This window comes from Ovis canadensis, chromosome 19, assembly GCF_042477335.2.
Source record: "Ovis canadensis isolate MfBH-ARS-UI-01 breed Bighorn chromosome 19, ARS-UI_OviCan_v2, whole genome shotgun sequence".
Classification (NCBI taxonomy): Eukaryota; Metazoa; Chordata; class Mammalia; order Artiodactyla; family Bovidae; genus Ovis; species Ovis canadensis.
This window is the reverse complement of record NC_091263.1, coordinates 31,851,383-31,878,136: the sequence shown is the minus strand read 5'-3', so window position 1 is coordinate 31,878,136 and position 26,754 is coordinate 31,851,383. Positions and strand designations below refer to the sequence as shown.

Here is a 26,754-nt window from a genome sequence, read left to right as displayed (position 1 = left end):
ATCTGGCACACAGTAGGTGCTCCAAAAACATGTTCCAGATGTGGCAAGATCCTGGTGGGCAAGTTTTGCTGATCATATGCCCAGCTTGACCTGGGACTCACATTTCAATGCATTCCCAAAAGAGGTTAAACTCCATAACACATTAATCGGTGGGGAGGCAAAAAGGAATATTTACATGCATATAATATGATGGGATTTCATAAAAGGGCCTTTAAATATTTTTCTTCTTTTCCCTCAAAATCTTCTCCCCTGCTAGTTAGTTCATTTTTGCTCCTTCTCACCCTCTTCCATTTTCTCAGCCTCTAAAAAGCATGCTCCATTTTTCCAAAGCTTTCAGTTCTTAACCTGAGAGTGTCAACCCACTCAACTTAATATGAGCCTGATGGTTAGGCAATATAGCAGACCTATCTACATATTTTTCTTCAAGCTTAATACATAGGAACTCATCTTTACCTCCCACCCCAAGCAGCTGATCAAAGTGTTCACCCATCTACATGGGTCTCCTGAAATAAGGAAGGATGGGCAGTGCTGAGAGGAAAGAACCTACTGCTTAGAAAATAAGACTCTTCTCCATTGGGTTTTAAAGATTGAGTGAATGAGGCAAGATTATCACTATCAAGCCTCAGTCAATGTTAAGATACAGCTGCCTGCCAGAAGCTGCAGTTCCACCTAGTCCTAACCCCTTCTTCTGCAGGGCCCTGGACAACCACTCTTAACAGAAACCACAGCAAAGCTCTCGGCTTGAGATAAAGAGCCTTCTAGGTCACTAAGGTGTCTCCTAGGGTGCTTTCTCTGGCCCTGTGGGTCTCTAGTTCCTGAGCCCACTTGCCTTGCTAGGCCTTCCTTTATTGGCAGTCAGGCCCCACTTGTCTTCCTGGTCTCAGATACCCACAAGTGCTCTGATCATCATTACCTCTCTGGCACGGCCTCCAGCCCACTACGATCTGTCCACCCAGACATGGCCTTATTCTGCCCTAGAGCCACTGCTTCAGTTCTGTCCTGAATGCCAGATGCTGAGCTTTGCAGAGAAATGGAAGCAAGGTAGAAAATAATTCTGTTATCTAGACACTTACACTATGATTAAGAGCTCTTAACCAGCACGTTTAGGTTGAATGGTGCTCTGCCACTCATGAGATATGTGACCTTGGGCAAGTCATTTACCTTCCTATGCCTTGGTTTTCTCATTTGGAATGCAGTGATAAGAATATTAAATAAGATAGTAAATGCTCAACTCATGTTCACTGTTTATATTATTATTACTGTTGCTCACATGCATTGACTTCATTTAATCCTCACAGAAATCTTACAAGGTAAGTATTATTCTCCCTCATAGGTTTTACAAAAGAGGAAACTAGAGTTCAGATACAGTGAGTAAACTTGCGCATGGTTATAGGGTCAGTAAGTGGTAGAGCCAAGATCCAAACGTGGAACTGTTTGACCCCCAGACCCTATGCCCTTGCCATTGTGTCAGACCTCCTCCAAAGGCAACTACCTCCAAGGTATAGAGTGGTCAAGGCTTCCTGGGGGCAAGTAGGAGACAAGAGGCCAGTAGCTGGGGCAATTCAGGAATGGAATGATTAAACCAGACTTAAAATAAGCAGCTCCACATAGTCACTCACATGCAACCAGTGTTCAATTCTCTCATCTAGAAATTGGGAATGATATATCATGTTTATAACAATAAAAATAAATAACCCTGTGGTGGGAGCAGTAAATTGGTCTGTGGTACAGGTCCTGTGAAAGGACTCTGCATATTGTGAAATGTGTCAAAAATATAAGACTACTATTCAAAGCCAATACAGGACCGCAGAAAAGACAGTCTTTAGAGACAAGAAAAATGGGGTCACATTGCAGTAGCTGGGTATCCTGCTCAGGTTATTTCACTTCTCTGAGCCTTAATGTCCTCTTGAATCTTTAATAATATATCAGACTCTGTCACTTATGTCAGAAAACCCTACTCCAACAGGTATTTGCATAAAAAGGGAATTTATCCTGACTCAAGTATTTGGATTACAGCTGAGGCACACAAAAAGCGTCGCCTTGCTTTTTGGTGGAATGGATGCTGGGCCAGCAGCAACAGATGTCCATGACAGAGGATGCTGCGGCCACTTGGTGGAGTTGCCTCTGGGTTTAAAGGAGCTGTGTACATAAGTAGGAGATTGTGATGAACATAGTGGAGGACAGGTCTCTACAAAGTAACATCCAAGCTACTGAGAAGTCAGTTCCGATGAAAATAAAACGAGTGCTCTGATGAGGCCAGTGGGAAAGTCCCAGGACAGGCAGTAAGGTAGCAAACCCCACACTGGACTGGCGCTGGGACAGAAGTCAAGGTCATCCCACAAGGGACAAGGTTTAAGGCTCAGAATGGGCAGGTGATGTGATGTGGTTGGGATTGTGGCCAAAAGGCCAATGCTGGCAGAGCTGTGCCCCGGGCTTTCGGTTGAGTGGACAGCTTGTCCCCCTAAAAAGGCCAGGCCCAGCAGGCGAAGGAAACCATAGCAACCACAAGTTAAGGAAGATGGATGAAAAGCTTGTAAACACAGCTTCCAGCCATGTGGCATAGCTTTGAGCTCCTAGGAGACAGCCACATAAAGACCAGTCTGGCTCATGGAGACTAGGCATAGGGGACTATTTCTGGACTCAAATGTGGGCCGACACAGTCTGTAAACCAGACAAGCAAACAGGCAACACAAACGGACACCACTACTACAAAAGCAGAGTTTCTGTGTACCGCACTTCCAGCTGCTCATGGGTGCCAAGCGGCAGGTTGCTCTCTTCACCCTCCTCCCCTTCCTGTCTCCATGCAAACTTCTGACCGAGCCTCAGCGCTGGGTGGAAAGTCACTGTATATAGAGTGGAGGCAACTAGGAAACCTACTAAGAAGCTCTGTGTTTCTCTGTCATAAATAACCAGCTGTCTCGTGCAATTTCCTGAGCTACAAAACCGGCAATGACAACCTGCCTTTCCATCCATCATCAGGCAGTGATTGTGGGTCCTCAGCAGGACGCTGACAAGTCCATTTCTCAAGGCTGTGGCCAAGCCTGCTTTTCACCACTGGAGGGTTAACTATAACTCTGCAATGCTGGGCATGACAGTACCCACCCAGAACGGACATATAGTAGGAAAAAATCTGTTTTTTCTCCCATGTGATGTTCCAAAGAGAAAAATCAGCAAACTCTTTTTTCCTGATAAATCCTTGAAATTTTAGGTGCACAGAACCTAAACAGTAACTATGGCAACGCAAGCCACTCCAATAAGACTAACACAGATTATTTCCAGCACAATAGCTTGGCTTGTGCTCAGAAAGCAGAGGTAATGTTGGCTGAAAGTAATTCCTGAATTGGGCAGTGGGGGGCGGGGTGGGGGGGGGTGGAATGCAGGGCGGGATAAAATCCTCTGGCAGTGGAACAAGAACTAGGTTTCCGGTTTCAGGCCTCTAGGATTCAGTGGCAAGATAAATTAACTACTGTATTAATATCTTGCCACTCCACAGTAATGAACTGGCAGTCTCTTCATCTGCTTCGGTTTCTTCACTTACAACCACAAAGTCATTCAAACCCCAGGACTCCTAAGAACAGTAAAAAAGAACACGTGCTGTGAAAATTACAGAATTGGGCAGTTTGAACAGACATTAGAGATCACCTGGACTGGGAGCCTCTGGAAGACAGGAGAACAAGCTACATGTTTTACACAGAGCTGAGGACCTGATCCAAGGTGGGTGAAGCTCTCTCTAACCTCATTTGTTTTACGCAGAGAGAAACTGAGACCCAGGAAAATGAGGAAATTTGGTCTTGCTCACTCAGAATCAGGAGACAAAAGGGACTTCCTGGTTAAGACCAGGACAGAGTGAAGTTTGCATCATGGCTATTAAATTCCAGGCAAGTCACTTAACTTCTCTAAACCTGGGTTTCCTTAAGATCAACAATATTTACAGTGATAAAAATAAGAATTAAGCCTACTGTTTAAAGATGTTGTAGGAATAAATGAAGCATTTCACACAGACTCATGTAGTATATTTAGCTTACAGTTTCTGAATGTGTGCTCAGTTGCCCAGTTGTGTCTGACTCTTTGCAATACCATGGACTGTAGCCTGCCAGGCTCCTCTGTCCATGAAATTCCCCAGGCAAGCAAACTGGAGTGGGTTGCTATATTCGACTTCAGGGGACCTTCCCAACCCAGGGATCAAACCCAAGTCTCTGGTGCCTCCTGCACTGGCAGGTGAATTCTTTACCACTGCGCCACCTGGGAAGCCCATGTAGCATAAAATACAGGCACCAAAAATAACTATTACCTTTAATGGCAAAGCCAGAACTAGACCCGTTTCTCCCTAGAAGACTCGTGCATAATGCAGGAGGAAATTCAACTTTGTCTTAACCTACAGGACCACCTCTTTCCATGCCCTGTCTTAACCCATTCACATTCAACAATCTTTCTTTAAGTCCATGGCTCTCAAACATTTCGGTGTCAGGATCCTTTTCCACACTTAAGAACTATTGAAGATTCCCAAAGAATTTTTGTTTATATGGGTTTTCAAAACTATATGTTAGTCTATTTTAAAATAATAATAATAACCTCATTACACTTGAACATTAATACATATTTTCATGAAATATTACTATTTTCTAAAACAAAAAAAAGTTTAATGAGAAAAGTGGCATTGTGTTACATTTATGTGAATTTCTTTAATGTCTGGCTTGATAGCAGCTGGGTTCTCATATCGGCTTCTGCATTCAATCTGTTATAATAGGTTGTTTGGGTTGAAGTATATGAAGAAAGTATGGTCTCACAGAGTTGGAATAGGAATATTTAATAGACTTCAGAAAATTGTGAATTTTCTTCTTTGATAATCAACTACATCAAAACTCTGCAAGTGTCAATTTCTTAAAGATTAGTTGTATGTACTATTTAAAACTGTATCAGTGAACTCTGTTATATTAAAATCTATCAGCTATCCTTTTTTACCTATGCGTGATTTTTCGACATCATGCATTGGTCATTCGGAAAATACTGGCCCACTGAGTTATGCAGACCTTCCAAATGTTGTCACATTTCACTATACAAGATCACATTCATTAACATCACTGCCAATCTCAAGAGATGAGTCTTGAAGTGTTAGGAAGCTGTCAAGTTCATAGTGGCAGATATTCTAATTTTCACTTGAAAGCTTGAATTTGATCTTTGGTAACAAATACTGTCAGTGTTTACTTTGACAGGCTCATTTCAATTATTTTTTGAGAAATTCTCTACTACATATCTAAACTGAAGTAACTACAGTTTTTTGTTAAAAGATAATTTTTTTAAAAAAAAGATCAATCATAACTCTCATACAGATATAAAACAACCACATTAGAGATTTTCTTTAAGTCCTAATGAGGGAGCCAGGCAGATGTTTGAACCTGTTCAAAGGAGAAAGCCAAAGAAGCACAAATCTGTAATGAACAGAAGAATGCTGAAATGAATGTGCACATGGCACAGAATAGAGGGGGATGGGGTATCCTTCCACCAGACACAAGGCATTTGCATTTCTATAGAAAAGAATTATTTTGCATTGCTATCAGTTATCTACAACTTACAGAGTTGTAAAATAGCTCCATAGAATCCTAAGCAGCAAAGCATGTGGTATAGACAACACACAGTTTTCCTTTGAAGCACTAACCTTCCCCGCAGTCCTCTGTCACTCATTCTTTTGAGTAAAAAAAAAAAAAAAGGTGTTTTGTGAAAAAAGCAGCTTGTTCAACTCACAGCTTAACAGTTGCAGGAGTGCTCTTCCTAAGACAATCATGCCACTTTGGCACGCAACACAAGTAATACTAAGAAAGACTGGTGTCACTACCGTGATTGCTCCTAAGGTGCCGACAGCTTCAGTCACCAGCGTTTTTGCACCATTGGGGCTTCCCTAACGGCTCAGACAGTAAAGAATCCACCTGCAATATAGAAGACCAGAGTTCGATCCTTGGATCAGGGAAGATCCCCTGGAGAAGGGAACAGCTACCCACTCCAGTATTCCTGCCTAGAGAATTCCATAGACAGAGGGGCCTGATGGGTTACCATCCACGGAGTGACAGAGTTGGGCACAACCAAGCGACTAACACTTTCAACTCACTGAAACGGCAAATGATAGATTAATATTAATCGAAGAACAGTTTAGATCTTGAAGATCCCCTGACAGGCTCATGAGAGTCTGTGAATGTTCCAGAATCACTGCCCTAAACTATGTTGTTGATCACGGTAATGGCCTAAAGAAGAATGAGCAAAAAGAAGCAGAGAGACGGATACCTGCAAACTGAAAAATCAGACCTCACATGGGTCACTGCTTGAAGAGAGGAAAGTAATCAATGAGAATCTGGGAATAGTGGCATGGAGTTGGGGGAATAGAGGATGTAAACAATGATAAAACCCACCAAAAGTTGGGGAACTTTGTTGTTACTGTGTACCGGCAACTCCAAACAATGCCATTGATGAAATACTCCTCTCCACACAGGCGGACCATTCGCACTGCCCTCCTCTTGTTCATCACTAACCAGAAGTATAGCCCTGAGTGAGATACAGGAGTCCACTCACATTAGAGCTGCAGACTGTATAGGGGAGAGATGGCAACCATCCTGTTCCTACTCTTCTAGTAACTGACAAAGAAATCTGGCAAGCACAGATACTTGTCAAAATCCAAATCGATCAGTATTGTGATCCTCCTCTCCCTCAAAATATAAGTATTATAACACTTCAACTTTAGTCACATTCTCCCCAAATTTTGAACATTATACTTCAGTTTTCTCTTGTTTTTTTTTTAAACTGTATAAGACCTTCTTTTTGTCTTATAGAGGTGAATTTTTTCTGTTCATGCTCATATATAATATTGTGTTTGCTCTTCACTTCTTCTTGCATCTCAGACCAGCCTTCTGCCTAAAGTATATTCTTGAGAATTTCCTTTGGTGAGAGTCTGCTGGCAATGACTTCTCATAGATTTTGTCGGCAAATCCTCCTTTAAAAATATTTTTTGCTGCATATATAATCCTAGGTTAAGTTATTTTTCTCTCAGCATATTTCAATGACAGAGATATTTCAATGATGTCTTTCATTGCTGTTGAGAGGACAACTGTTGGGATAATTACTATTCTTTAAAGATAATCTTTCTGATTGCTTTAAGATCTTCTCTTTGTTTTGGTGTTCTGCAGTTTCATGTATGCTGTTTGCAGGTGTGGATTTCTTTCATCTTACGTGAGATTCGCGAGGTTTCCCGAAAGTGTAAATGGGTGTCTTTCACCAGTACTGAAAAATTCTCAACTATCACCTGTCCAGATATTGTCTCTGCAACATTCTTTCTCTCCCCTTCTTCTGGAACACCTATACGTGTATAAAATTATTTCATTTTACCTTCCAGATCACTCAACCTCTCTTTCATGTTTCCCATCCTTTTGTCTCTCTGTGCTACATTCTGGACATATTTTTTAGAACTCTCCCCTAGGTTACTGATTTGCTCCTCAGTTGTGTCTAGTTAACTGTTGAATCCATAATTTTTTATTTCCAGAAATTCTCTTTTAAATATACTTTGTCAGTTTTACAGTCTGATTTTTATTTATAATTTTATTTCTTATTTCTTTAAACATATTAAAATACTTCTTTTATATGTGATAATTCACTATCTACCGTCTTTATGGGTCTGATTCTGCTATCTGATGTTTCTGTTGTCTGAGTACTCATATTACCTCACTTTCTTAGGTATTTTTATCATTTTTGAGCATGAGTTAAAATTTCTTTAAAACTTTATCATGAAGAGTTCCTTAATTCCTTGAGGGTTAGGGAAGACAAGTTCTTCTAAGAGAATGTACATTTGGTTCCGCTAGGCACCTCGAGGACACTACCAATGTAAGTCACTTGGGTTGTGTGAATTCATGTTATAGATCCTCATAAGAGTTGACTTGTGATCACAAATTTTCAGGGAAGATATTTTTTTGACCCTCTACCCAGCCCCAATGTTTAAGACAAGCAACTACTTTTATTCTTCAGGTGACCGGTTTATTCCTAAATTACCCATGCACTAAACTGCCTATGCACTAAACTGGCCTATGGACATTTGAAGTCCTCACTTTATAGAAGTGGTCCTCTTAGACTCCTATCTTAGGAATATTCTGGGCTTCACCTTCTGTTTCCCCGTGAAAAACCAAAGTTCAAAAATTAAGTCAGTTCAGGACTTCTCTGGTGGCACAGTGGATAGGAATCTGCCTGCTAATACATGGGACACGGGTTTGATACCTGGTGCAGAAAGATTCCACATGCTGCAAAGCAACTAAGCCTGCACTCTACAGCCTGTGAGTCACAACTAGTGAGCCCATGAGCCGAAACTACAAAAGTTCATGCACCTGGAGTCTATGCTTTGCAACAAGAGAAGCCACCACAATGACAGACCCATGCACTGCAAGGAAGAGTAGCCCCTGCTCAGCTCAACTAGATAAAGCCCACTTCCAGTGCAGTTCAGTTCAGTTCAGTCGCTTAGTCGTGTCTGACTCTTTGCAACCCCATGGACTGCAGCATGCCAGGCCTCCCTGTCCATCACCATCTCCCAGAGCTTACTCAAACTCATGTCCATTGAGTCGGTGATGCCATCCAACCATCTCATCCTCTGTTGTCCCCTTCTCCTCCTGCCTTCAATCTTTCCCAGCATCAGGGTCTTTTCCAATAAGTTAGTTCTTTGCATCAGGTGGCCAAAGTATTGGAGTTTCAGCTTCAACATTGTTCCTTCCAATGAATATTCAAGACTGATTTCCCTTAAGATTGCTGGTTGGATCTCCTTGCAGTCCAAGGGACCAAGAGTCTTCTCCAACACCACCACAGGTCAAAAGCATCAATTCTTTGGTGCTCAACTTACTTTGTAGTCCAACTCTCACAACCATACATGACTACTGGAAAAATCATAGCTTTGACTAGATGGACTTTTGTTGGTAAAGTAATGTCTCTGCTTTCTAATATGCTGTCTTGGTTGGTCATAGCTTTTCTTCCAAGGAGCAAGCATCTTTTAATTTCATGGCTGCAGTCACCATCTACAGCGATTTTGGAGCCCCAAAAATAAAGTCTCTCACTGTTTTCATTGTTTCCCCATTTATTTGCCATGAAGTGATGGGACCAGATGCCATGATCTCCATTTTCTGAATGCTGAGTTTTAAGCCAGCTTTTTCACTCTCTTCTTCCACTTTCATTAAGAGGCTCTTCAGTTCTTCTTCACTTTCTGCCATAAGGGTGGTGTCATCTGCATATCTGAGGTTATTGATATTTCTCCTGGCAATCTTGATTCCAGCTTGTGCTTCATCCAGCTCAGCATTTACCAAAAATTAAAAAAGGGAGAATGGCATTGAAACATGTATACTATCATGTAAGAAACGAAATGCCAGTCTGTGTCCAATACAGGATACAGGATGCTTGGGGCTGGTGCATGGGGATGATCCAGAGAGATGATATGGAGTGGGAGGTGGGAGGGGGATTCAGGATTGGGAGCTTGTATACACCCATGGTGGATTCATGTCAGTGCATGGCAAAACCAATACAGTATTGTAAAGTAAAGTAAAGTAAAAATAAAATTTAAAAAATTAAAAAAATTTTTTAAAAACGAAAAATAAACAGTAAAAAAATAATTTAAAAAAAAAATCAGCCGGTTCAACAAATATTCTTGAGGCAAAAGCGACCTTTTGGGCTCTCCTTACTTTATTTGCTTAGTTTTTGGTCTTTCAGGATTCTCTAACAACTTGCTGACTCATCAGGAACACATTTTTAATGGCTTTTTATGTCATTGAGCACATTTAGTTGTTTTCAGCAGGAGGATCAGTTAAGAAGAGCCATTCCACTATACTGCAAGAAATGAAAGCCCCCATAAAAGCATGTGGTACATTAATGATGATTTATCTGATGCAGTTTGGTTGCGTGGAATAGGAGTGAGGGCCAGGAGCAAGGTTGCAGCTGGAGATAGACTTGAAAAGCTCATCAGGAACTAGCCAATGAAGGGCCTTGACTAACATTCTATAACTGAAATTTATCTAGCAGGTAATAGAGGTTCTTCCAACTTTGGACTACAATATCCATAAAGCTTTTCACATACTAACATCTAAGGCTTCTATTATTTTTTAATATTTATTTTTATTTTTTATTTGGCTGTGTCAGGCCAGGCCTTAATTGTGGCACACAGGATCTTTAGTTGCAGCATGCAAATTCTTAGTTGTGATATGTGGTGGTTCTCAAAACGTGGCCAAGTTCCACCTGCAACAGAATCCTCTAGTTCACTTATCAAAACTTGCCCTCCCCTATACCAAACCTACTGAATCAGTATCTCCAGAGAATGAAGGTGGGGAAGAGACTACTAAGGGATAAGAAAATCACTTTTAATGAGATAAAACTGAGGGAGAGCATATCTTGGAGAGCATATCTCTTGCTATACAGATGAATGTTACTTTATTAAACCTTTGTTTAGGTATTAAAAAGTGTGTGTGCATGTGTGTGTACCTGTGTGTGCACACACACTGGAACAAGCTGTAAAATGTGTTTTATGTGTTGAAGTCAAAGAAGTTAGAGAATCATCATCTTAGAGGATGTCTTTTATACTGCTTTTCATCAGGCTTTACCTGTAATTAAAATGTTGTGAGAAAAGGAATGCAGTATAATTTCCCCGTGAATAACCCTACCCATAGCATGCTGGGACACATTCATGTTTGTACATAAATCAATTAACTTGGGCACTTCTTGAATCAAAATGAAGTGATTAAAAAGCATCTCTATGAATCTGGTATGGGTAGAAACACGATGTTAATTGTCACCTATTCAAGAACTGTTTTCTTCTTTTCCTCAAGAGATTACAAAGCCTGTGTTACAGCTCTCATCATCTCAGCAACCCTATACTTCGGGAAAATGAAGTATCACAAAATCCTGGCACAACTGACTCAAAGAACTAAGTGGGTCCTTTTGCCGAGCAATACTAAGTATTGCTCCCACAAGTAGTCATAGCTTGTTGCCTGAATGCCTTTTGCTATTTGGATACTTTTTCATTACACTTGTGCTTGCTTCAATCTGTGGCTTATTCTTTCAAAAAAAAAAACAAATAAACAAGAACAAATACAAAGTCATCCATTCAAACATCACCAACACAAATACACATACAAACTGTTGTCTTAAATATACTTTGCAATGTCATTCACCACAAGCCTTTAGTATGTTTTCCACTTCCCATACCTCTAGTACTTTTTTCTTTAATTTCAATCACATTTTACATAAAGAAGTTTTCAAAGGGAATACTTAATACTTCTTTTGCAAAAGGAAAACAAGCACTTGCCAAAAGGGAAGATAAACATAAAAATAAATGTGAGGGAAGGAAAACCAAGTTATTAGAGTCATTAGAGTTATCTAAAGGCCAAGTTATCAGAGTCAAGTTAGATTCCATTACTTGCCAGTCCTCTGAACCTGAATGCAGTTTATTTTCTCTGTTTAAAAATAAAAGCAACTTCATGAAGCCATGAAAATAATTAATTATTTTTTAAAAGACCTCTAAGGACCAGACTTTTTTTTCCCCTGATGCTATCAAATGACATGAGCAATGGGAAAAGGAAATAACTTTCTTGATAGTGGTTCACTTTGTTTCAAGGCTGAACAGGTATTTTTAGAACTGTCTCCCGTTTCGTTAGTATTTCAGACTTTAGGAAAGGATGGTATAGACTTGGTTCTCAAGCTGCAGTGTGCATTGCTATCACCTAAGGGCCATTAGAACGCAGATGGCTGGGCCTCATTCCCAGTTTCCGATTCAGCAGATAAGGCCCAAGAATTTGTATTTTTCACAAGTTTCCAGGTGGTGCTGATGCTGTGGGTGCAGACCACACCTTGGGAAATACGAATCCTGCACATCTTTCACAGTCCTGTTTAACAGGGTCCCTCCTTCTCTGCAGTCTTTGTCCTAATCACTTCCTGTCCATCTTCCTTATTCCCAGTCTTTTCACCCAATTTACTGCCCTCCCTTCAGAAATCCCAAGCTTTGAAATACTTTTTGTCTATCGACCAACACACACTTATCAAGTAATAATTCATTTTCTCATGTTTCATTAACCAAAGACAAGGGTAACCGCCAATCAGAGCTCCCAGTCAGCATGGAGTAACTGGTGTTTTTATACTGGCTTGCTATAATTCTAGCCCAGAAAAAAGAAACCTGATGTTTTAGTTTAAATAGCCTGTGCATCTAATCTCTGATATATATGAGCGTTTTTTGGTCCATCTTTGTGAAGTACTGAAAATAGCTCACAGACACCCCCTCCTTCTTCCCCCAATACCCCCATGAGGCTGGGAAGCTCAAGTTGGGACCACCTGGTATCTATCACTCATCTGGTAAATAATCACTGATTGTCTTCTATCATTTGTCCTATTGTTATCCCTTAACAGCATGAAGGGACTGCATCTGGCCCTTCTTTGTTACTTGCACAGTACCTTGCTTAGGGCTTTAGAATATTAGCAACTGCCCCTCAAAAAATGAAAAAAAAACTGTTTATTTAATGTTTGACTATACTACAAAAATATCAGGGGAGAGCAACATAATGAAAGAATATTTGTAGTAAAACAGACAGTATAGAAGACAAACTCAAAAGTTACCCTTCGGGGAAGGAAAATGAGTCAACAAAACAATTAATTTCCAGGGTTGGTAAAGAGACCTGAAAATAACTGCTTTCCTGATTAAGTTCACTAGGATATGATTCCATTGGATTGCTCTGCCTGGGGCCTCCTGGAAGGCTGTTAGGAGGAAATGCTGGAAATGAACTGATTTAATCACAAGCAGGCAAACTAGGGATTTGGAGTGATGGTAAGGTCTTAATGAATCAGACATAATTATGCCTTCCTCAAGAGTATGTGACTCTTCCTTTTTCCAAAACTCCACTTAAAACTCTTATCCTCTTAGACACCATCCCAGGTGATGAACACTACCATCCCACCCTGACCTGATTCTGATCACATTTCTTTCTGAACTCCCTTAGCAATATGGACTCCCTGCATGTTACATTGAAACCACTAATGAAGCTTTTTCATGTGTGTGGGGGGCGTGGGGTGGGTAGGTGGGTGAGTGTGTGTGTGTGTGTGTGTGTGTATGTATGTGAAGAAAGTGCCCTTCTTCCCTACAAAAAATAGCCCCCACACATCTGTGACAAAGACCTAAAGCTTGCCTGTGATAATTTCTTTATTGGATGACCTTATTTATGCCAAGCATCTTCTTTCAAAATGCCAGCTACAGTAAGCTGTTATCCATCATTAATCTGTTTGTGCCCCTTCCTTCCCTTGCTGATGATGCTCAAATAGTACTCTAGCACTGCTTTGGATAGTTCCACCAAGGGAATTGCAAGGAAATCTTTTGACTACTGACAACTCCAGAAAGATGCAAAAAGCAAGGTTTTAAGTTGTTGTTTTACATATCCCAAAGACTTATTCAGTTCAGTTCAGTTCAGTTCAGTCGCTCAGTTGTGTCCGACTCTTTGCGACCCATGAATCGCAGCGCGCCAGGCCTCCCTGTCCATCACCAACTCCCAGAATTCACTCAAACACGTCCATCAAGTCAGTGATGCCATCCAGCCATCTCATCCTCTGTCGTCCCCTTTTCCTCCTGCCTCCAGTCCCTCCCAGCATCAAAGTCTTTTCCAATGAGTCAACTCTTCGCATGAGGTGGCCAAAGTACTGGAGTTTCAGCTTTAGCATCATTTCTTCCAATGAAAACCCAGGACTGATCTCCTTTAGAATGGACTGGTAAAGACTTATTAGATATAGCTAATTAAACAGCTTATCAAAGTAAAAATCTCGGTGCTATGTGATGGTCTACCCCCTCATTCATGCTTGATTGAATAATATGGTTCAAATCCAAGGAGCTCCTCCTCTAATGAAGTTCCTGCTTTCGTCTGTTGCTACAGCAACTTAGGGCCATAGTCCAAGATGACAGCAAATGTATCAGCAAATCCATTTTCTCCCTGCTTTAATGACCTCAGAGCCAAAACTGTATTTGATAGTATAGAAGTTTAGAAGAAGTATTGTGCCTATAATTTTTTTTCCTTTTCCAATATGGAAATCAATCATATTTATATTCCTGAGCACAGTGCCATCCATATAATAGGCATTGAAAAAATACTTGATGGAAATTAGTTATACATGATGAAATGACTACACAGATGTACTATCTCTTTTTCCTGAGACCCCACCAAAAATGACAGTGAAAGAATTTAAAAGGAATATATTCTCATAAGTGAAGAAAATGGGAAATTACACCACAGTAAGCAAGTGTTTTCCACTCTTTTTTTTCAGCATTTTAAAAGATTGTGGTAAAATATGTACAACACAAATCTTACTATTTTATCCATATTTAAGTATACAGTTCAGTGGTATTAAGTACATTTACATTATTGGGCCCCATCCCAAAGTAAAACCCTGGAGCCATTAACAATGCTCCCACTAAACCAAGGCAAAACCCTATTCCCCCTCCCTCCACTCATGGTAACCACTATTCTTTTTTTGTCTCTACATATTTGACCACCCTAGGTACCTCATATAAGTCGAATCAGATAATATCTGTCCTGGTGTGACTGGCTTATTTCACTTAACATAATGTCTTTAAGCTTATCTATGTTATATTAATAGCATGTGTCAGAATTTCATTCCTTTCCCCCTCTACTAAATCAGACATATTTCATTTTTAGTTTTATTGAGGAATAATTGATAGAATTTTTTTCCAGGCTGAATAATATTCCACTGTATGGATATTACCACCCTTTATTTATCCATTCATCCATCAAAAGGCATATCGGCAATTTCTACCTTCTGGCTATTGCGAATAATGCAGCCATGACCATCGGTGTGCAAACAATTATTCAAGTCCCTGCTTTCAAAACTTTTGTGTATATACCCAGAAGTGGAAATGCTGAATCAAATGGTAATTCTATGCTTAACTTTTTGAGGAAACATAGTTTTCCACAGCAGCTATACCATTTCACATTCGCACCAACAAGGTGCAAGAGTTCCAGTTTCTCCACATCCACCTCAGCACTGTTGTTTTTTTGTTTGAGGGACTTTTTATGATGTCAGCCTAATGGGTATGAAGGGGCATCTCATCATGGTTTGTTTTTTTTACTTTATTTTACTATACAATACTGTATTGGTTTTGCTATACATCAACATGAATCCACCACGGGTGTACACGTGTTCCCAATCCTGAACTCTCTTTCCACCTCCCTCCCCATACCATCTCTCTGGGTCATCCCAGTGCAGCAGCCCCAAGCATCCTGTATCCTGCATTGAACCTAGACTGGTGATTTGTTTCTTATATGATATTATACATGTTTTAATGCCATTCACATTACGGATTTGATTTGCATTTCCCTGATGGTTGGTGACATGGAGAAGCTTTTTATGTGCTAATTAGCACCTTTTCTGTTCCTTTTTTAAAACATAGAAACCAGATGGAGGAATAGTAATGTAGCAGAGCAAAGGAAGGCGAGCATGGAAGCGGGGTTACAGGTGAGAAGCAAACTGATAGCCTCACAAAACCTTTGAAAGAGTCAGGCCATGATAAATGGGTGGACCAAGGTAAGGATCAGAGCTGAAGACACCCTCTGCCCTTGAAGCCAAGCAGTTTCTCTTTACCTAGGCAGGAGGATGGAACCCTGATCCCTGGCAAATCCGAAGTGGGGAGGCCCTAGATTCCAGTACAGCTGGCACAGGAGCCAGCAGGCGTGAGATAAGGTCTGGAAACGGGGAAACTGAGCAAGAGTGCATCCTGAGCAGTGGGGTCCCCAGCCTTCTTCCTCAACTCTGCTCCCCAAACATAGGCAACACGTGTTACCCCTAGACAGTATATGAGAGGATTCTTCTCCTAAGAAACTGAACTGCCCCACAGGAAGAAAATCATGGATAATACCACTTGGGGTTCCTGTAACAAAAGAGCAAGATCCCCACAAAAACCCAAAAGGAAAGGCTCCCATTTGACAAGCTCTGTATACACACATAGAGAACTTCCGATTAGTCTTTTTTTTTTTGCCTTTTTTCTTAATTGAAATATAGTTGATTTATAATTTTGTGTCAGTTTCAGGTATATGGCAACTTGACTCAGTTTTATATATATATGGGAAAAAATTTTATATATGTATATATTTGTGTATATTTATATTCTTTTAAAAATTATTTTCCATTATAGGTTATTATAAGATACAGAGTATAGTTCCCTGTGCTATAAGTAGGTCAATAGATAACAAGGTTGGTGATCTATTTTATGTATTGTAGTACGTATATTTTAATCCCAAACTCCTAATTTATCCCTTCTCCCTCCAATTAGGTCTTGTGCCTTACTCTACAATATGAAGTGACCACTAAGGGCCACCAGACACCAGAGAAGAGCCCCCATCAATAAAAACAAAGACCAAAACAAAGTCTCCAGATACATGGATAAGGAAGAAACAGGTGATGCCAGAAACAGAGATACCTTCAAATAAAAATTGCAATTAAAACTCCTAAAGAGTTAACAGAAGACACTGCATCCATCAATTTTTTTAAAGTAGTATACTATGAAAAACAAAAAGAACCCTTGGAAATCAAAAGTGCTCATCGACGTTAAAAAGTTAACAGGTTGGAATTAATAAAAAGGCAAAATTGTGGAAAATAATAAGGGTAGTATAAGGATAAAATATTTTGAGTATCAATTGAATTCAACATCGAAATTAAGAAAACAGAGAAGGAAAACATTATCAAAGAAATAATTTAAGAAAAATTTCCTGGAACTGAAGGACACGAGTCACCAGTTGACAATCTAATGAATGAAGAAAGATGAGTGCCAAGGTTCAGCATACCAAGGACACAGAAAAGAACTACAAGTGTCCAGATAGATAAGTCACTTACAAAGAAACAGGATTAGAAATGGTCTCAGACTTCTCAAAAATGACCCTAGAAGCTAAGAAGACAATGGAACAATGTCTTTAAAGGAAAATAATTTGCGACCTGAATTCCATAGGGCCAAACTGAAAATACAGAGTGAGGGTAGGAAAAAAGACATTTTCAGATAAGAACCAAAAAAAAAAAAAGCCCTATCTCCCATGTATCATTTCTAAGAAAGCAATAGAAGGAAAGTGTCATAAAAACTTGGAAGGAAAGCAAGACATGGGACCCAGGAAACAGGGGTTCTGACATAAAAGAAAAGAAAGTGCCCGGTATAATAACTAGGTGAGAGGCCCAAGGTAAAACCTCTATCCTGGAGCAGGAGGACTTTACAGAGGAAAGTTCCAGATAGAGTGGCACACACACTTGGGCATGAAAAATGACTGATATACCATAAAAGTTCTAAACAGAAAGAAAAGGCAACCCACTCCAGTATTCTTGCCTGGAGAATCCCATGGACAGAGGAGCCTGGCGGGCTACAGCCCATGGGGTCTCAAGAGTCAGACACGACTTAGCGACTAAACCACCGGAGAAAGACTACCCTCAATTTGGCAGCAAGTGACAACTGTCCTTAAGATTTCTTTTTTTTTTCCCCTGATAGAAAAAGAAAACACGTGGAAAATGAAAATAATAAATTTTCTATTCAAACATAAAATAAAAGAAAAGGACATGTACATAGGAAACAATGCAAGTAGAAACAAACAAACAAACAAGCATTATCACCTCCAGAAAAAAAAAAGATACACAAGGACGGCTTTTTGGCTTTGCAATACATAATAATTATATAAACATAACATGATATCAATAAATACTGATAATAATGGCTTTCAGGAAAGGGTAGAAGGCAAGTAATTGACACTTTTATCTCAGATAACAGCAAGTCAATCAGTTCAGTTGAGTTGTTCAGTCGTGTTCGACTCTGCAACCCCATGGATTGCAGCACGCCAGGCCTCCCTGTCCATCACCAACTCCTGGAGCTTACTCAAACTCATGTCCATCAAGTCAGTGATGCCATTCAACCATTTCATCCTCTGTCATCCCCTCCTCCTGCCTTCAATCTTTCCTAGCATCAGTCTTTTCCAAGGAGTCAGTTCTTCGCATCAGGTGGCCAAGTAACGGAGCTTCAGCTTCAGCATCAGTCTTTCCAATGAATATTCAGGGAAGGGCAGGGGCTCTGGGTGCAGCAGACCTGGGTATGGCATAAGCCCTCTTGGAGGAGGTCACCATTAGCCCTACCATAGAGCCACCAGAACTTACAGAGGATTGGGGAAACAGACTCTAAGAGGGCACAAACAAAACCTTGTGTGCACCAGGACACAGGAGAAAGGAGCAGTGACCCCACAAGAGACTGACCAAGTCAATAGGTGGCTTCTATAAATGGATAAATGATACATCAAGAAAGTGTTTTATTTTGAATGTAGCAACAAATATCTTGATGGTTGAAACTGAAAACTTTTGGATAAATGATAGCCTAACGTGTCCTTTCTGACTTAAGTATCTTTTTATGGAAACAGTGTAGCTTCATTCTTTTTTTAATTGAAGTATATAGATGATGTACAAAATTATATGATACAGGTGTACAATATAGTGTCAAAATGGCCATACTACCCAAGGCAACCTACAGACTCAGTGCAGCCCCTATCAAAATACCAATGGCATTTTTCACAATATTTTTTGGATCTGTCTCCTAAAGCAAAAGAAATAAAACCAAAAATAAACAAATGAGACCTAATTGAATTTAAAAGCTTTTTTATGTAGCAAAGGAAACCACTGAGAAAATTAAAAGATCTATTGAATGAGACAAAATATTTGCAAATAATATGACCAATAAGGGATTAATATCCAAAATATACAAATAGCTCATACAGTTCAGTTCAGTCACTCAGTCGTGTCCAACTCTTTTCAACCCTATGGACTGCAGCATGCCAGGTTTCCCTGGCCATCACCATCTCCCAGAGCTTGCTCAAACTCATGTCCATCCAACCATCCATTCAAAAGCATCAGTGCTTTCGAACTGTGGTGTTGGAGAAGACTCTTGAGAGTCCCTTGGACTGCAAGGAGATCCAAACAGTCCATTCTAAAGGAGACCAGTCCTGGGTGTTTTTTGGAAGGAATGATGCTGAAGCTGAAACTCCAATACTTTGGCCACCTGATGCAAAGAACTGACTCCTGGGAAAAGACCCTGATGCTGGGAAAGATTGAAGGCAGGAGGAGAAGGGGATGACAGAGGATGAGATGGCTGGATGGTATCACCAACTCAATGGACATGAGTTTGTGTAGACTCCAGGAGTTGGTGACGGACGGGGAGGCCTGGTGTGCTGCAGTCCATGGGGTCCCGAAGAGTCGGACATGACTGGGTGACTGAACTGAACTGATCTGAGGTTGGTCATAGCTTTTCTTCGAAGGAGCAGGTGTCTTTTAATTTCATGGCTGCAGTCACCAACTACAGTGATTTTGGAGCCCCAAAAAATAAACTCCCTCACCGGTTCCATTGTTTCCCCATCTATCTGCCATGAAATGATGGGACCAAATGCCATGATCTTAGTTTTCTGAATGTTGAGTTTTAAGCCAACTTTTTCAGTCTCCTCTTTCACTTCATCAAGAGGCTCTTTAGTTCTTTGCTTTCTGCCATAAGGGTGGTGTCATCTGCATATCTGAGGTTATTGATATTTCTCCCGGCAATCTTGATTCCAGCTTGTGCTTCATCCAGCCTGGCATTTCGCATGATGTTCAGTTCAGTTCAGTCGCTCAGTCGTGTCCAACTCTTTGCGACCCCATGAACCACAGCATGCCAGGCCTCCCTGTCCATCACCAACTTCCGGAGTCCACCCAAACCCATGTCCATCAAGTCGATGATGCCATCCAACCATCTCATCCTCTGTTACCCTCTTCTCCTCCTGCCCTCAGTCTTTCTCAGCATCAGGTTCTTTTCCAGCGAGTCAGCTCTTCTCATCAGGTGGTCAAAGTAGTGAAGCTTCAACTTTAGCACCAGTCCTTCCAATGAATATTCAGGACTGATTTCCTTTATGATTGACTGGTCTGATCTCCTTGCTGTCCAAGGGACTCTCAAGAGTCTTCTCCAACACCACAGTTCAAAAGCATCGATTCTTCAGCACTCAGCTTTAGTTATAGTTCGACTCTCACATCCATATATGATCATCGGAAAAACCGTAGCCTTGACTAGATGGAACTTCGTTGACAAAGTAATGTCTCTGCTTTTTAATATGCTATCTAGGTTGGTCATAACTTTCCTTCCAAGGAGTGTCTTTTAATTTCATGGCTGCAATCACCATCTGCAGTGATTTTGGAGCCCAGAAAAATAAAGTCAGCCACTGTTTCCACTGTTTCCCCATCTAACTGCCATGAAGTGATGGGACTGATGCCATGATCTTAGTCTTCTGAATGTTGAGCTTTAAGCCAACTTTTTCACTCTTCTCTTTCACTTTCATCAAGAGGCTCTTTAGTTCTTCTTCACTTTCTGCCATAAGCGTGGTGTCATCTGCATATCTGAGGTTATTGATATTTCTCCCAGCCATCTTGATTCCAGCTTGTGCTTCTTCCAGCCCAGCGTTTCTCATGATGTACTCCGAATATGTTAAATAAGCACGGTGACAATATACAGCCTTGATGTACTCCTTTTTCTATTTGGAACCAGTCCGTTGTTCCATGTCCAGTTCTAACTGTTGCTTCCTAACCTACATACAGATTTCTCAAGAGGCAGGTCAGGTGGTCTGGTATGCCCATCTCTTTCAGAATTTTCCAGTTTATTGTGATACACACAGTCAAAGGCTTTGGCATAGTCAATAAAGCAGAAATAGATGCAGGATGTACTCTGCATTTAAGTTAAATAAACAGGGTGATAATATGTACTTGATATACTCCTTTCCCGATTTGGAACCAGTATATTGTTCCATGTCCAGTTCTAACTGTTGCTTCTTGACCTGATCGTACAACTCAACATCAAAAAAAAATCAACAAGGAATTACAGCATAGATTCATTCTTTATCAGGTTCCCAGAAGTGCTATGGAAGAATAACAGTTATGAGTACGTATTCTTACTCTCACTCAGTTGTGTCTGACTCTTTGCAACCCCATGGACTATACAGTCCCTGGAATTTTCCAGGCCAGAATACTGGAGTGGGTAGCTGTTCCCTTCTCCAGGGGATCCCAACCTAGGGACTGAAGCCAGGTCTTCCACACTGCAGGCAGACTCTTTACCAGCTGAGCCATCTGGGAAGCCCAAGAATACTGGAGTGGGTAGCCTATCCCTTCTCTAGTGGATCTTCCCAACTCAGGAATCAAACCAGAATCTCCTGCATTGCAGGCAGATTCTTTACCAGCTGGACTATCGGGGAAACCCCATTCTGGACTCAGATGACCCGAATACTCAGCTTAACTCTGCCACTTCTTATTAACAAGGTGAATTTGGGCAGGTTAATGCACCACTCTACCTCAGTTTCCCCATATGTAAAAGAGGAAGCATAATAATACCCACCCAATGGAATTATTGTGAGAATTAAATAACACATGTAAAGCACTTGGCACTCTGCCTGGCACACTGGAGACATTCATAAAGTATTAGCGATCACTAACACCATCCCCTAGGAGGGTTCTATCCGGATATGCCACCCTGCCACCTTTCAGTACCCTTCCAAAAAGATCACTGTGATAGAATGACAGGTGAAGGACGCAAAACAGCTAACTGGAATCCAAGCCCTGCTCCTCAGTCAGAAATAACTAAGTTCTAAATGCAAAGCTCTATAGCATTGGTATCTTCCTCCACCTTGTTCTTTTCTGCTTGGTAATGGAGCTGAAAACAACTTAGGGTGATACTGTAAGGAGTAGTCAACAACAGGAGCCTTAAGTCAGACAGACCAGGTCTAATTCTGGCCTCCCACCTATTAACTACATGAGCAGAGGCTAATCACCTGACTCTATGGGCTGAACTATAGCCTCTCAAAAACTGTTTGTTGCAGCCCTAACTCTCAGTTACCTCAGAATGTGACTGTATTTAGAGACAGAGTCTTTGAAAATGTGATGTAGGTAAAATGAGATCAGGCAGGAGGCCCCAATCCAATAGGACTGGTGTCCTTATAGGAAGAGATTAGAACAGACACAAACAGGAGAAAGACCCTGTGAGGATACAGGCAGAAGACAGCCCCCTGCAAGCCAAGGCAGGAGGCTTCCGAAGAAGCCAGCACCTTATATTGAGTGTCTAGTTTCTAGAACTCAGAAAACGTTGTGTTGTTTAAGCTACTCAGTCTGTGGTGCCTTTTTACGGCAGCCCAAGGTGACTAACACACTTGATCTCAGTTTCAGAAAGGTAAAACAGGAATGCATCTCATGGGCTAACCGTGAGGATTAAATTGTATAGAAATGTACTTACCACAGTGCTCAGCATATAATATGTGCTCAGTAAATGTAGGATAGTATGGTTACTGGCTTATTGTTATTAACAAAATAATTACTCCAGTCTTTTCCATTCGTTGAGTGACCAATTCAGTGAAAGTTGTTGAAGCCATTACAGTGACTTCATAATTCACCTTCGTGTCTTTGATCTTGCCCTCTTCTCCCCATCTCCGCCATACTGACAGAACATTCTTTCTGGAATGAAAATCTGGCTGTGATATTCAGTATCCCAAAGTGGCCCCAACTATTCTACTCCTGTGTGGCACACGTGTGCCTCTTCCTCTTCCAGAGGCAGACCCTGTGTCCCCTCCCTGTGAGTCTGGGCTGTGCCTGTGGCCACTTTGACTAGAATAATACAACAGAGGGAATGACATCCTGGGACTTCCAAGTCCTCTTGGTGGCAGCCACTGAGCGACCAAGAACTGAAGAGCTTCGTGATAAGGGTGAAAGAGGAGAGTGAAAAGCTGGCTTGAAATTCAACACTCAAAAAACTAAGATCATGGCATCTGATCTCATCACTTCATGGCAAATAGATGGCGAAAAAATGGAAACAGTGACAGATTTTCTTTTCTTGGGCTCCAAAATCACTGTGGATAGTGACTGTCGCCATGAAATTAAAAGATGCTTGCTCCTTGGAATAAAAGTTATGACAAACTTAGACAGCATATTCAAAAGCAGACACATCACTTTGTCAACAAAGGTCTGTATGGTTTTTCCAGTAGTCACGTACAGATGTGAAAACTGGATCATAAAGAAGGCTGAGCACTGAAGAATGAATGCTTTCGAATTGTGGTGCTGGAAAAGTCTCTTGAGAGTCCCTTGGATTTCAAAGTAATCAAACCAGTCAATACTAAGGAAATCAATCCTGAATATTCACTGGAAGGACTGATGCTGAAACTGAAGCTCCAATACTTTGGCCACCTGATGAGAAGAGCAGACTCAATGGAAAGACCCCGATGCTGGGAAAGATTGACGACAGGAGGAGAAGGGGTGGCAGAGTATGAGATGGTTACATAGCATCACCGATTTAAGTGACAAGAGTTTGAGCAAACTGAGAGACAGTGAAGGACAAGGGAGCCTGGCATGCTGCAGTCCACGGGGTCGCAAAGAGACACGACTTAGCAACTGAGCAACAATAATGAGACACTTTTGGTTGTCACAGGACTGAGGGAGTGCACTGGCATCTACTGGGTAGAGGCCCAAGATGCTGCTAAACACAGGACAGCCAGATGCTGTCAGACAAAAAGGAATTATCCAACCCCAAATGCCACTAGTGCTGAGACTGAGAAAGCCTCATCACTTATGAGAAAGAGAGAGCACTGAATACACATACACATAGGGGCTTAGATGCACATCCCCACCCCTGCCTCAGCTCAGCCCGCTTCTCAGCATCCCTGAGAGCTGGAGGTACCAGGAAAGGTACCAAGGATAAGTAAGGGCTTAAATCCAGGCACCTTCTTTCCTGCTCAATGTGATCCTGATCAAGAGATTTCCTTAATCAGGGTCCTTTTCTCTGCATCCTGTGGTCACTTCTAGGCCTGACTGACATTCTGTAATTCTGCAGTTGTATGTTGGTGCCTGCTGTTTCTTTCTCGGCTAAAAGATGTCAATGCTGCAGGCTCTCTCACATGCCAAGAGAGGAGAAGTCCCAGATAGGCTGGTCTGAGTCACTGAGAGCTCACATTACATCCTGGATCGCCCAGAACTCAGTGAACTCAGCAGGCACAAAGGCTGCCCAGGTAAGTGGCCTTCAAGCTGCAGAAGAAACGGGAGGCTGGGAAGGTGGCCACTGAAGGCTGGGTGGCTAACTCAGCTCTAATCTGAAGAGCCCTCCTTGTCAGTCAAAACATGCTGTGTCTTTGCCAGGAAGCAGGGAGACCTCTGTGAAATCTGCTTCTTTGCCTCCCAGGGTAAGAGTGCTAGGACACCTCACCCTGCCGAAGGATTGCTTCTGAGAGAGAGAGGTCCTGCAGAGAGGCAGTGAGCAGAGCTGATGCCTGGGGCCACTCCAGGGGCCTGACTTTATTGTTTCTAATTGGCTTCAAGAGGAGGTCAGACCGTGTAGTGGTAAAAAGCCTCAGCTTTCACATCACACAGGCCTGAATGTGAGTCTAGTCTATCCCTTTCTGTGTGACCCTGGTAAAGCGAGCCTGCCTTAGTCTTGACTAATCCTCAGTCCTGATTTGGGAACAATAATAGTATCCACGTTGCTCTGTGGATTAAGTAAGACAGTGAAACCACAGGTTTATCATACTGCACAGCCTAACTGCAAGTAGATGGTTATCATGAAAGGATACTACAGACCAGTGAATAGCTGAGGAGTATGATGGAATTCTCACATCAACTCCTGTATCCAGGTAGGATGCCAGATGATACTGAGAACTAACACTTTGATGGCAATTACGTGCTTACAACTATTTCAAGTGCTCTGCACTTACTAACTCAAACCTCACAAAGACCCCGTGTGACAGGTATTTTATAACCCTTGTCTTACAGATGGGACAATGAGACACAGAACTGGTAAGGGGAGGATGAGGGTTTGGACAAAGGCAGCTTAGTTCCTGAATCCCTGCCCTTAGCAGTGCACACAGCACCCTGAAAGACTCCAGAAAATGGTAAGAAATGCAGGGGGAGGCCTCCCCAGCCTGCCTCAACCGTTGTCCTGCTACCAAATACCTTCTTCACCCCTAGGTAGCAGAGCCCTGCAAATGCCCAGCAGAGAAGCTCCCAGCTCTGCAGGGCAAAGTCCAGAGTGTCTGTTGGGGTGTGGGCAAGGGACGACACAAGAAGGCAGGAAGCAAATGAGATTCGGAAATGGGCAAACATCCCAGCACCATTTGGTGGCTGTGGGTGACTCTGGGCCCAGAGACATAATTTCTCAGCGCTTTATTTCTCTCCCTTGTAAACAAGGGCTCACAGGTGGTCAAACTCCCTACTAGCTCTAGAACACTAGGTTTTCCCAGTGAGAAAAGGCTGCCGGTGGAGTCTAGGCTGGATCCTATCTCGGGTGAAGAACGCCCCCTGGCGGATACTTCCAAGAATGTCCCAGAGCGCTGGGTTGGGACTCAGAGAGGACTTGGTTGGGCTGCTCTGCCCATGTAGCAGTGTGGGCACACATGTAGCTGTGTGGTCCCTAGCACGGTGCTTCGGCTCTCTGACTCTCCGAATTCTGATCAGAAAATGACACATAAAAATCTACCAGTAATGGTAATATTTATAATATCTAACACTTTTTCCCCACACACATTTTTTCACCACTTTATTCTGAAATAGTAATGGGTTCTAAACCAATGTGAATGATAAATTTTAGGAGTTACGTATTTGTTCTTGGCACTCTATTATAAGGTTATAACACTGCCTCTGTTTTTCCTATACTTATTTTTGTCCTTCGTGGGGTTTTTGTTTTGTTTTTATTTCAATTTGGGGGGAATGTATTTAATTGCAATAAGAACAATTCTTTCTTACAAGAAGAATGTAATTGTGGTGAGATCTATTCTCTTAACAGGTTTTTGAATATACAACACACTGTTAACTATAGTCACTATGTTATCTAGAACTTACTCATCTTAAATAACTGAAATTTTATATCCCTTGATTTACCTAAGACTTTTTGAGTGTTTATGACATGATAGGTAGGCCCTGTTCTAATAATATATATATTTAGTTAATCCTCCACATAACCATGTAAGAAAGTTCAAAGACTGTACAGCTCACTACAACAATCCACAAGAGACTAGGCCAATTAGAAAAGTATACAATAATGACATTTATAAGGTGATGTACATTTGATAAACATGACCCCATTGACTCCACACAACCACCGTTTCATACTTGTTTACAGCAAGGAGACAGAAGACCACCGCACCACGCCCTGGAGGCACGCAAGAGCAGGGTGTTCGGGGGTCACGTCTCACAGAGTCCCATCTAGCAGGGAAGGGAGACACCTTTTAAGGGCCCATGGGGTAACGGTGCACTATGGGAAAACCGAGAAGCTACAGAAGCTTCACTCAGTCTGGGAGGGGAGAAATTGCAAGAACCGTTCCACCCATGGTCATAGGCTCCCAAGCTTTGTCCGTCGCCATCATGGGACCCAGTACACTATTAACAGAACAGACCCATCGTCTACCCCTGGCTTCTGAGTCAGTATCTGAGCCCCTGAGGAACACAGCCTGTGTCCTGATCACCTTCATAAACTCAGCACCCAGCAGAGGAGGTGTCATATGGTGGCTGCTCAACAAACATTTGCCCAGTGAAAGCCCTACTCCTCTTCCAAGCCCACACACCCTTCTTCCTTTCACACCTTGGACATTCTTCTCCTTCACAATAACCCACAGAGATTAGGACAGTGCCTCCTTAGTCCAGGCCCTGACCATAATTCTCCAACACAGAGAAGTTACACTGATGTTAACTATTCCAAGTATAATAGAA

General features: G+C 41.7%; 1 long non-coding RNA gene across 1 annotated transcript; it reads left to right on the top strand.

Moving 5' to 3' along the window:
- The first annotated feature begins 3,351 nt into the window (after positions 1 to 3,351).
- LOC138424336 (uncharacterized) lies at positions 3,352 to 18,649 on the top strand. Its single transcript, XR_011250757.1, has 3 exons — positions 3,352 to 3,714; positions 15,443 to 15,507; positions 16,322 to 18,649. It is a non-coding gene; the product is annotated as an uncharacterized lncRNA (long non-coding RNA).
- Positions 18,650 to 26,754: the final 8,105 nt, after the last annotated feature.